Genomic DNA, 8,320 nt, shown 5'->3' with positions numbered 1-8,320 from the left:
ATAATATTTTCACAAGTATATGTTATCAGCCATAAGATTTCAACTATCTTGCCTTCAGGTGCCCATCCTGCAGGCCAGCAACCTCTTGGGAGACCATCCTCAAGGAAAATGTGCTGTATCCTCAACACACTCAGTGCCATTGACAAGAGAACGCGTCATTTCCATTTTATCACGGAGATTACTAGAATTCGCCCTAGCAGAGGTCCCTAATCAATATCCATCCATCCATCCATCCATTTTCAGGCCCACTTATTCCTGTTTGTCAGTGTCGCAGGGGTCACCGGTGCCAATATCCAGCTCTCATTAGAAGCTGGGCGGGGGTTCACCCTGGACAGGGCGCTAGTCCCTTCATCAATATCTACGCTGTAATGTGATGCAGTTACCAACTGGTGCCCTGAAGGTGGCAGCAGTGCACCTTTAGATGGGAGATCAGCCACTGATGCTACCATTAGCTAAGGAAGCAGAAGCAGGGAGGAGGGAGATTATAGTGCTATGAAGTGATATTGTGAAGTTTCCAGCAGCTCACAGCACCACATGCTAACACAGAATATGTGTGGACTTGAGTGGATTATTGATAATGTTGTGATTGTGAGATAAAACCATCAACTTACCAGACTAAACGGGTCATCCCAGCATGTCGGGAGGAAGAGGAAGTTACGTCTGTGCAATTGACAGGGAGGGATACAAAATACAGTAAGTAAAACAATAAACTGTGAGCCAGATAGCAAAATAATAATAATTTTGCCATTAAAAGCCTTTTCTCAGTGTTGTTGTTATTTATTTGTTTTTGTTTTTTGTTTTTTTTGAAGGAAACCAATGTTCAGATGTAATAGTTTTCAATAAAGCACAAAAAATTGGTTCAAAGTCACTGGCAGATTTTTTTTTAGGAAAAGCCGTTTCTCTTAACTTTTTGCTCTGAAACTGGCAATTTGTGTAAAACTTGTTCTATTCAAGGGCTGATTACGGGAGAACGAAACAAGCCAAAAACAAACAAAAAAATTCTGATGAAAGTAGAGGTCTCAATCAGATTTCAGATAGTCATAGTACAAAATATCCTGTGGCTCTTTAAATATCTCTCAAAATGCTCCAAAACGGCTGGCACTCAGGGGGGTCGAAGCTCTGAAAATGGCTGGCACTGAATGGGTAAACAGTCAAATAAATCTGCAAAACACTTTTTTCTGCTGAATACAGGTGTATTTTGGGTATGAAGTAGTGTTGTTGATTGGTCATAGTCCAATTCTCAACATTTTAGTCAAAGTATTTCAATTTGGTACATTTGTAAAAATGTAAGAGTGACTGCCCTCAATGGTACAAATCCTGGCTATTACAATTTTGCTTTTGGCTATAAACAAGATTCTGTGAAGGGAAGAATATTGCAAAGGCTTGTCCCAGTTGCACTAACTGCATAACTCCAATAAAAGAATCTGACTTTATGTTGTATATGTAACGGGTGTGCTTAGTCTTTATAAGTTTTTCATTTAAGTTCGATGCACATCCGTTAACCCTTGTCTATTCTGCGTTGTGTTCTGTGTTGTGGTGAAATCAAGAAGAGCCACAATCAGCTGCTGGTTGGTCTTTTAATACAGGCAGAGTGATGTAGTCTGTACAAATGAACAGAAAAACACATAAGGCTCTGTAACATGCAGTCTCTTCCCCAAAGTGACAGCAAACAGGCCTCAAGCTCCTCCTCTCAGCTCAGTGTTGCACAGACTGATATTATATATAACTAATACAATCTTCGGTATCACAAAACAGAAACATATTTAAATAAAAATGTGAAAATGAATTAAAAAATGATAAAATCGCTAAACATATAATGTAAATCTCTTTCACATGCTTGATGCCACCAGTGTGAACAAAATGAACAGCATACCAGACATTATAATGAACCTAATAAACACATACCTGTACAAATGAACAGAAAAACATATAAGGCTCTGTAACATGCAGTCTCTTCCACACAGTGACAGCAAACAGGCCTCAAGCTCCTGTTAGCAGATGCACAAGAGAATCTGTAAGCTAACACGTGGAAATGTGCACCATAAAACTTACCAAAAAAAGTCAATTTACAAAGTTTAAATTCAACTGACACATTAACTACATGTTCATAACCTAAAGACCAACATTTGTACATGCACTGTAAATTGTATTTTGGCATTTTTGTTGTCCCAATGTTTTATTTTATGTCCATTGAACAAGCCTTTGGTTATGTTGTTGTTATAATTTAGAATAATTAGTCAAACACATCTTAACTACACAAAAAATGTTAAACAATAATTTCATGTCCAGTCAAATGAAAGATCTATGTCGACTTGACTTTTGAGCATAAAAACGTATGTCCACTAGGTGGCAATAGGTGCCTCAAAGTCAGTTTTGCCAGACCGCCAATGATAACGGAAGAAGAAGATCAGCCAAGCCCTCTCACGCAGGTGCAACGTCTGCCAGCACTTTACTTGCTTCAGAAAGACAAACTGCTCATTATTTTCATTTATAGTTAAAACTATTACGTCTATATAAAGGTGACATTGGACCAGGTTGAAGGAGTCGATCATTTTGGTAAGTTTTCTTTGTTTTTCAGTTTTTTTTAGCAGTTAAATAGCATTAGCTTAAAGGAAAGCAGAGAAGCTCAGAATTTGAACGTTTCTGTTGTAATGCTAAGTCCAGTGTTAAATATAACTATGTATATTTTATATTTGAACGTTAGAAGTCAAGTTGCTGTTGTTTGTTGGTTGGGTTGGCGGGGAAATGGGGGGGGGGTTCTTACTCAGTAATCCACAAGTGTAGGCGGTGGGCGGAGTCTGCTAATACTTTCTTTCTTGCCGCCTTCTACTCTTAAATATGTTAATAAATGATTCATTACCCCTTTAGCACCGAAAGAATATCTGTAATGTTACTTTAATATCTGTAAAAGCCACGTTTTTCATTAGCACTGTCTGCTAGCATAGCTTCTCTTCTTCACTGCAAGATATCTGCATGCCAACCGACCACTGTGTTACCAGCGCCCTCTGCTGGTCCAAACAAATATGACGTAATTCAGTGCAATTACGTTTTTTTTTTTTTTTCTAAAGTCCAATTGTTAAGGCACAAAATACATTTTCAGTTGCACTTTGAAAAGAAAAAGAACTATTATGCAGTTTTGCATTGTTTATTCTAGAACCAGAATTTAAATTAATAGGCTTCATTTTCATTTGTATTATTCCTTTATTTATTTCATTCACGATTTATTTTTAGTTAAATTGCATTGTTTTGAATAGTTTATCAAGGAATTCTTTTGACAATGAAAACTAAAAGGAAAATAGTACAGTATTTTCTAGTTCTTTTCCCAAAAAAAAAATTGTCTACAGTCCCATTTTGTAAAATAAATTGTGAGAGAATCGTATTGTGAACCCAGTATCGTGAATCGAATCGTATCGGGAGTTGAGTGAATCGTTACATCTCTAAAGCTATGTTTGGAGTGCTTTATCCGCCATGTTTAAATTTGGACAGCAAATGGAAAAGAAGGTTGTTAGTTTACAATGGGATAACACAGTGGCAGTACTTTCTATATATTGAGGTTGGCTGCTTTACTTTGTCACATTTGTACATAGTAAGTTTCTGAAGCAAATTAGGTTTCTGTTCAATCTCAATGATAGAACAAAAATAATAATCTAAAAAAAAACATTCCAATGTATTTAGCTATTATTTCCCAATGTCCAAATTGGGCTTGCTGTGTACTTTCTACAGCTGTACATCAGGATTCACCAGTGCTGCTGATGGTCCATGATTGGCTTCCACCACCCTCTGAAGGTAATGTACTTCCTACATGTAGTTTTTTGTAAGATAACCAGAGTTCTACTCTCTTAGCTTTAGGTTATTGAGATGTACATGCAAGTTTGCTCAGTGAAATGTTAACATACTGTAACAATTAATTTTTTAATTGTTTAACTGAGTTTTCACTCTCTCTATTCTGAAGGTGCCCATGGTGACAAGGTCTATTACACTGGATGAAGTGGACCTGTAAACTTTGTACTTTTTCTGTGGAAATCGTAAGCGAATCATTGAACATTATCAAAGTAATCACAGACATTACGGAAGAACTTGTTCAAAGTTGCCAAGAATTAATTGTTATATTTTTGGTCAACTTCTTTCATTATCCACAGATTGAAGCAGAGTTTGCTTGTCTTACATCTGTTGACCTGAAGAACGCTTTCTTCAATGGGTTGGATCAGTATTTGCCAAGGTTCCTGGAGCTGTTCAAGGCCAAGGATGGGAAGATAGCTGCACTGACCAGGCAGATGAAATGTCTTGATGATGATGTAAGTAATAAAATGTTCATACAGGTAAATGTATTTCAATTAGTAAGATTTCCTGTTGACTTTACTTAAATTTTTACCAGTTTTCAGCCTGTGTATCTGACCATGTGACAGTATTATTTGGTGTGCTCTAAAAATAATTAGAAAAGTTGACAATTTGATAGTAATTCAGTAATGCCTTTTAGGAAATAAATCCATCAAATACAAATTATGTTTGAAAAAGCTTGCCAGTGCAAATTTAGCAAGAACCAGTTATGTTTTGACACCAACTCATTACAGCAATTCAGGATCTTTCTTATGCCAGAGTGATTGGTCAAAGTTAAGTAACTTGACAATAAAAAATATATTCCAAAAATTATAGTATCAAGAATTTAAAAAATGGATACAGAAAGCAGAATGAAAGGATCAGGATATCAAGATTTTGTCATTTCTAAACAAAAATCTGCATTTCTACTTTTTTTTTTTCGATCAGTCCTCCATGCAGAGGAAGAGGTCCGTGTTTCTGCTGGGCCTTCCTTATTTTCTCAAGGATGATCCCTCAAGTGCATTCAAGACTGTTCAGGTAAGCATGTGTCTCAAAATGAGTGGTGAACAATTCCTTTATAAATCAAAATATTTTAGATGTGGTTATAACAATATGTGTTCTAACAAGGCTGTCTGTAGAATTAATTCTCCAAATATTGCAAATGGTCTTAATGAGTTTTTTTGCTTTATAACTTGTGCAGGCCACTGACGAGGAAGCCACATTCACTCGGGGGATAAAAGTTGGAGTTGTGATGGTGAAAGATGGAGAGGACGTCATTGCCACATCAGTAGTTCTTGAGGAACAAGTCGTCCTGCCTGATGTGAAGGACATCCCTCATGCCATTGCCCTACTGATGGGTCTGCTTTTTGCCCTTAATATAGACTATCCAAAGGAACTCAGGTATACATTTGAAGTTATTCAAAAGATCCTGATGAACATTGGCGGAGGACAGTGTTCCTCCTTTGTGCATGGTTTGAGAAACAGACTCTTGCGTAAAACTATGTAGATTCTCCCGACAGGTGTCATGTCATGACATAAGGATGTCTGACATTTTTGGAAAGCACTGTAACTTTTCCAGTTCTTAAACATTGTTTACATTTTAAAGTACAAGTTTGGCACGGTCTTTGCAACTTTTGAGTTTTGTTTATTGTTACTTGATTCCATCGGAAAATATCCCCATATAAGTCCAAATCCATTTAGATGCACAAGTTCAGAATATTACAAGAAAGAAGTCAGAAGTTAAGACCAAATGGTAACTGACAAGAATAAAATGTGCACCAGATTTGTTTTTTTAGAATTACTATATAAATGCTATTATCATTTTTGACTTTGTAATAATTTGTTTTCTTTCCATTTTAATTTGGGGATGTGTTGTCAAAATGCTTGGAGTAAATATCCATACAGATTCAACAGTTTCTGTGTTTTTGGGTCATATTGTGCCATCAGTTGTCTCATTTGAAATACTTAAAATGTTCTCTTCAAAGTATCAAACATTGATAAACTGCTTTGATCATTGTAAAATGTGCCTTTTGAGTGCAGACTGTTCTAATAAGTTAAATAAAATCAAGCTGGCTTGATTAGAATGTGTTTATTGGCTGTCTTTTGTATTTTTTGGTTGTCAAATTGGTCATCAAATGGGGTATTTCCAATGAATGATAAAATGGCAAGGATGTTTAAAATGGTTTATGTACAATGCCAGTGATTACAGTGCCCCCCCGCCCCCTTCTTTTGTATGGAAAATTGTTCTGAAATGGGTTAGTTCAGATGACTTATACATCTTATACTTATATATCTTTCAAATGACCTGATAGTTTTAATTGAGTCTGCATGAAATTACAGATTCAATTGATTTATATAAGTCAGTTCTATCAATTAAAATGATCCAAAAAACAGTTTTGACAGCTTAAAATTTTTAGTTTGGGTTATAAGTGTTAAAGTTAACATAACTAAGAGAAGTTGTATCAACTTTCAAATATAAATCAAACTAACTAAATAACATGTTGAAACAACATGAAATTTCAATCTGGGAGAACATATGGTGATGTTAAGACAACAAATTGTGTTTATTCACTTAACTCAAAATTCTAATGCAGGCCTTTCACTCACATATTTAAGTTGAAACACTATGTTTTATTTTACAGTGTGGATAAAACAAAGTCTACATCATTATAAATCCAAAATAATTGTTCAAAACTGACGAATAAAATATTAACCTACCTCCTCTCAGCTCAGTGTTGCACAGACTGAGAGGAGCCTGGGGATGACGGTAGTAGGCCTGAAGCCTCTTAAAGTGACAGTACAGAGATTAACATTTTAGTTTGAAAACAACATTTATACATACTTACTGGCAATAAAAAACCTCTTAACCATATAAAACCATATAAATCGAGATTTGGTGATATTTCAAACATAAAACAAATATATATTTTCAACCTGGTTACATTCACCTCTCCTGAAATTCACCAACATCCTGATAAAGAAAAATCACAGGACTGCAAGGATTGGACAATTTGTCTACTACTGACACTTGTATTAGGCACAAATGAAATAAAGGACCTAGTCCATAAGCATCTAAGAAGACACCTCACTCACAAGGTTCAGGGAAGAAAGAGGTTGATCAGGTCTCCAAATCCCCTTAGCTTAATGCGACGCCTGATACCCCACACCACATTTGGCATAAAAACTCGTCCTACAGACACATGCACACTGCAATGCTCATAATTCAGTCCCCCACCAAAAAAAAACTAAAACAAAATCACAACATATCCCAATATAATTATCAACATATATACGTGCTCAAAACTTCAAAGCAAGGAGAGACTGAGATCGGCTCCCAAACAAAACATTTGAACGTCTCAAAAATGGTTTCTGGACCATAGATTCTATCAGTCTGTTCACGGACTTCACTACTCTCCCTGCACGTGTTCTAACATGATCATCAGCTGCAGTGTGCGTGTGTGAATCAGTGTGAACCAATGCGTCCGCTTGTGGTGAGCGTGAAGTATCAGAGTGTGATGCAGATGGAGTGGGTGGGTCACAAGCAATGGTGCTAACAGGACAGGGTACTGAACTTGGCTGGACCAGCTCCTCTGAAATAGTTGACTCAGAATCAGGTGGAACTTCGGGAGACAAAACTGCAAGCCTCTCCGGATCTCTGGAACTTGACAGATTCTGTGCACCGTCATCTTGAATCACTAACTCAGACACCGAGGCTATATCAACACTGTTACAGTCTTCGTCATATTCTTCGCCGGTCATTGATTGATCATCCGTCTGGGCATCCTGGAGCACATCCATCCCAGAGAGTGGCAAGAAGTTGACCTCCAGCAAAAGATTCCTGTGCACAACTCACGTGTGTCCCTCTGCATCTTGTATCTTGTAGACATGGATATTGGGATTTACACCAACAACTGTGTACACATTATCCTCCCATTTGTCGGCCAGCTTTTTCTTCCCTCGCTCTCCCTTATTCGCCACCAAAACCCGATCTCCCACTGACAGGTAAGTACCCTTGACACGTCTGTTATATTGCCGGGCCTGGTGCTGCTGCTCAACAGAGGAATGTTTCTGAGCAATTTCCATTGCATTTTTGAGGCAAACAAGCAGGGACTTTGCATAAGAGTTATAGTCAACAACTCCTGGGTCATTTAAAACTTGCTTGAACAGAATATCCACAGGCAGTCTAGGTACTCGCCCAAACATCAGAAAAAAGGGTGCATAGCCTGTAGTCTCATGAATGGTTGCATTATAAGCAAATGTGAGGGTCTGAATTTGCTGTGGCCAATGGTGTTTTTCTTTGAGGGGAAGGGTACGAAGCATGCTGCCCAAGGTGCGATTGAACCGCTCTGTTCCTCCATTTCCCATGGGGTGGTAGGCCATTGTGTGAGATTTTGAAACACCAGCCAAATGTAGAAGTTCCGCGATCAATTTACTCTCGAAATTGGTGCCCTGATCAGAATGTATCCTCTCAGGGAAACCATACACACAAAACACGTTGTCCCAG

Source organism: Gouania willdenowi, chromosome 18, assembly GCF_900634775.1.
Source record: "Gouania willdenowi chromosome 18, fGouWil2.1, whole genome shotgun sequence".
Lineage (NCBI taxonomy): Eukaryota > Metazoa > Chordata > Actinopteri > Blenniiformes > Gobiesocidae > Gouania > Gouania willdenowi.
This window is presented reverse-complemented; position numbering follows the sequence as displayed.